The 4626-nt window shown below is 42.6% G+C and overlaps 1 long non-coding RNA gene across 1 annotated transcript; it reads left to right on the plus strand.

Annotated features, from left to right (window-relative positions):
* Positions 1-279: 279 nt before the first annotated feature.
* On the plus strand, positions 280-2094 carry LOC137189526 (uncharacterized). Its single transcript, XR_010929653.1, has 3 exons — positions 280-363; positions 927-994; positions 1346-2094. It is a non-coding gene; the product is annotated as an uncharacterized lncRNA (long non-coding RNA).
* Positions 2095-4626: the final 2532 nt, after the last annotated feature.

The raw sequence follows: 4626 nt of genomic DNA on the forward strand, positions 1-4626 counted from the left end.
CAGCATGCTGACTGATTTGGAAGTTAAAAACATTAGTAACAGGGACTTACCAGAGCAGTTACACACTTCATGTTATGGTGGAGCTGAATCTGATGATCTCTAGTCGGCGCGGCGCTGCTGGTGAAGTTGGAGCTGATGAAGCAGCTGTGTGTACCAGAGGAACTGCACCAGCTATCAGCCTCACACAGTCCTGGCTTCGACATCCCATCCTGAACTTCATTATATCGCAAATAACACAACCCTCCTGTCTAACATGAGCCCGCACACAACCGTGTTCCTCTTCATTGTTGACAACTCCATTTGGTAGCAAACTATGCTAGCGCATGAATACTGGAAGAGAAAAAATGGATGGGGCAGCATAAGGTGAATACAGCTAGTTGTTTGTAGAATTCTTCTTTTGGTTTTGCTGATTTACCAGATAGACAACAGATAGTAAGTGTTGTCACCATTAAGTCATACTATATTTATACTGTTTATATTTTATATAAAGCATCATTGTCATATCTTTTCAATTAATTTTAAAAATCATATCTATATTGAATAATTCAGTAAAAGTATGATAAAATGAATTTATGCAATGAAAATGCAAATAAATACCAAGCAAAGCATTGCTAAACATGCTTAACAAATCTCTCATAAGTATATAAAAGCTAAAAACAAGACTACCTAAAGTGCGAATGTGGTCAATGCAGAGTCAGCTGCAGACAGTCAATTACGACGAGTGGCAGTCATATACAAATACTTTGCTTGTGCGTGCATAAATAACAGTTTATTCTCATGTTGTTGTGTCTTTTATGTCCCAGTCTAAACCAAGACCAAATACCTAGGTTGTGTTGCTGTTTAGAGGTCAGCTTCTATGTGATTCAGCACGTCACTTTGACCCTGCAATGAAAAGATATACACAGACAGCCATTCTATGATTGCAGGTCAGGAGAAAACAGGCCACAACATTTTCCAGGTGCAGATGAACGCTGAACTGTGGACATCATTGCAGGTTAAACAAGGCTGTGTTTATTCAACCAACATTTTTCATCATTCTCACTCAGAAATTCTAGTCACACATTGTCTGGTTCTCTATGTGCTTTTGCAGCCGATGAAAAAATACTGGTTGGGAAAAGATGATCATAAAATAAGCAAATTTTCTGGCTGCCCAGTATGTCATAGAACATGTTTTTGAAAAGAGGGCAGATGTAGAGTCAGTTGTGACCTTAAAGGGCACATGGGCCTGGCCTGTTAGATCTAGATGGAGATGAGGTGTACAAGACTGTCCCATTAGCTCTCTCCATTTTTTTTTTTTTTTTTTACTGCACTCCCCCTCTGGATGTTGCTGGCCATACTCCAAAAGGACTACATTTCGATCCCAGCACCTGATAATGTCTGGCCCGTTGATGGGTCTGATGACATCTGCACCGTCCGTCTGTGCTCCCAGACAAGTGCAACCCAGAAAGGTTAGTGCTGGCCCTTCAACCCCTTATCAATCAATTACATTTGGCTTTGTCAGATTAATTGTATGGAATTGTTTGCTGCAGATAGGAACCAGGTAGATTCTGGATGGGGGTTGGGAAGGATGCCTATGTGATTGTTGGTAGATTGTTATTGTGTGTTTACCTTGCCCTTTTTTACCCTTGCTCATTTGTAGCTGCTGTTTGTAGCTGACTTTTGTAGCTAAACTGTGTTTCTAAACAAACATTCAATTTGATGTGTCATAACAAACAAAACATATCAATAATTTTGTCTCTAACTGGGATGTAATACTTGTGAATTTCTTGTTTTCTTTTAATAAAAAGATGTATTAAAAACAAAGTTATTTAAATCATGATTAATAATGAATTTAAGAGTAGCTTTGACAAAGATAGCTAGCTTGTATCCACAAAGGCACACTTTGAATGCAGAATTATCACCTCTGGGTGAGATAGTCAGCCTCATGCCAATGGACGCAACCCATCTCCTTCTTTGCGTATGAAAAGCTGGATTAATTACATAATGTTCAGCTCACTGTGGCTAATAGCTGATAATGATGTGTGAGAGGTGTGTCAGACGGGAGAGCATACTGGACTGCCAAGTGCTGTTGGACCCAGGTCAGGCTGCGTTCATCTTACTAATGAGATGTCACACGGAGAAGATGGAGCGACCAGAGCGACTAAGCGGTCATTGCAAACTAATTCCCCTCCAGCTTTGGATTGTACAAACAGCCCCAAATTCAGAGAAGCGCTTGTGTGGCCTGCCAACTGACCACATCACTCTGAGGGTTCATTTGTCAGAGGGGTATTTGGCTGTGGGGCAACAGCTAGGTCCGGTTTGGCCCAGCAGCTGTGTCATTTTTAGCCCACAGAAGCTAATGGTGAGCCTGTGGACCTTATTGGTCTATTGTATGCAGCCAGTGATCCAGCCTCCCATCTAGTCTTTAGCTCCACTCTGAGTAGATGAGTTGAGGTTAAATCAGCGCTTGTCTTCTCCTTGTGAACATCTAAATCTGCAGCAGAGAGAACTAAGATATGCTCCTCCCTTCATCCACCCCCTCGGGCTAGCCTCACTTCTCTTAAGTTCTCTGCTGCATTGCCAGTGGGTCAGGTTGATCCCCCCCCCGTCATTGAAACTCATTCGGGGGGCATTAAAGTGTAAACCAGATGAAAAAACAAAGGGCTTAGGCAAATCAGATGGCTCAAACAACAACAACAAACGCACACTCTGTAATCTGCTTAGGGAAATTAATGAGGGGGAGCCCCCTTGGCCAAGGTGGATAATGATCCTGGACCACGGGGATGAGAGGCTGCAGTGGATCAGGCAGAAGGTGAGAACGGGAAGGGGGGATTAGAGACGGACTCCCACCAGAATCAAACAGGACTCTGCCAAAGGGATCCCTCCCCTCCTATACCCAAACTTCAAAAACTCCAGCCTAAGCTGGAAGTAGGTGTCTGTAATCCCCTCTGTGGCTGTAGATCTATGCGGCCGACTCAGGCCCAGCTTTCATCCTGCAGCTTGTTCGGCATGCTCTCCCTCCATGTCCTGGGAACGTAAACTTTTGCACTGTGGCCCCCGTGCAGATCGCAGGGATCCGCTGGCTCATTACCTCTTCATTAGCGTGCTGCATCGTTGGCTGCCAAGAGGATCAGACCATGCGTGGAGTCTAGCTGCAGAGACTGCTTGTGGGGGCCAGAGACCTGGACATGGCAGCCAGATGGACAGATGCATGCTACTGGAAATGTGAGTTAGCAGCCTATAGATCTGTTGGAAGATGCCATGTAGCCAGTGAACTTTTCTTTGTGTGACACATCTTAAAGGACCCATTTGTCCTTAGCAGTGTTACCTCAAGACACCCCAGAAAATGATCCTATGATTGTCATTATACCTGTCCATTGCTCCTGCATGGTTGTCCGATCTGATCATCTGAATGGAATGGAAGGATTTTCTTAGATATATATACACACTCCTATTTCTTAGGTTCTGAGAATTAGTGTCAAAACTGTCACTTACATCCTCTGAGTATGTTTTGAGATACCTTTGAAATGTGATGCCAGATGCCACTCGGTGTTGGATTTATCTGCCTCTGCCTTTCTTTCTTACAATTCGTAGACTGCAGGATGATTTAAAGGGAGGTGCGGAATTGAAAAAATAAGCAGGCTTTGTAGTGCTTAATGGGGCCCAAAGCTCAATGTTTAAGCCCTCCCCTGCATCCAAAGCAGTCACAGTTAGGAGCCAAGCTCCATGGAGCCAAGTCTCATCAACCACTCTGCCATCCTCTGGTGTGATAGTGGCAATACACACATAACCTACATACACATATTACCAGCAACTTGCATTTAATTTTTTTTAGGAAAGTATGACATGGCATGGGGAAATTAATTAAGAGTTGCTGAGAGATAATGTATGGTTGAATCATGTTTGCAGACTTTTAAAATATGTGGGATGGACCAGACATTTGGGGTGATTGCAGGAAAAAGAAAATATGTATGGTATGTTGAAAATTACATGAAAGTCAATTTCATGCAATTTGTTTTGATTTACAGCTGATCTGCATCAAGCTGCCCTGATTAACCTGAATAATGCCACTGTTTTATTACTCTAAGATAGTTCAATCAAACACTAAGATCTATCATAAATACTCCTTAAACATTGTCAAGTTTATCCATAAGCTGACTTTTCTCTGTTGTGGCCTTCCTCTTCCTTTACTGCTGTTGTAATCCCTGCATCTAAATTATGCAGTTCCTTATCTGACAGTCATTTCCAAGGCCATGCATGCAGTGTGGCCCCATGTGGTTATGGCCAGGTGTAAAAGCTTGACCTCTCTGTAGGACAGCAGAGTGACTTTCATTAGAGCACCCACTGGCTGCTTCCTGCTGAGCTCACTCATAGATTTAACACTGCGCCTGCATACAAGATGAGAGGAAGGGTTTACATAATCCAATAAGAATCATCAAGGGGAGATGTTAACAAGGACATTTATAAGTATTAAAATAATTCAATACAAAGAAAGTCTATTTATATTGCCCTACCTCTTATGCCTTATATTTTTCCAAATTTTAAATAGAGTAAGTCAAGTGTTTTGCAGGTAACACAACACTAACTGCAGTAGTTATTGAGTGGAAAATGCAAGTATCACCCTTGTAGCCTGGATGGCTGACAGGG

This window comes from Thunnus thynnus, chromosome 1 (assembly GCF_963924715.1).
Source record: "Thunnus thynnus chromosome 1, fThuThy2.1, whole genome shotgun sequence".
Classification (NCBI taxonomy): domain Eukaryota; kingdom Metazoa; phylum Chordata; class Actinopteri; order Scombriformes; family Scombridae; genus Thunnus; species Thunnus thynnus.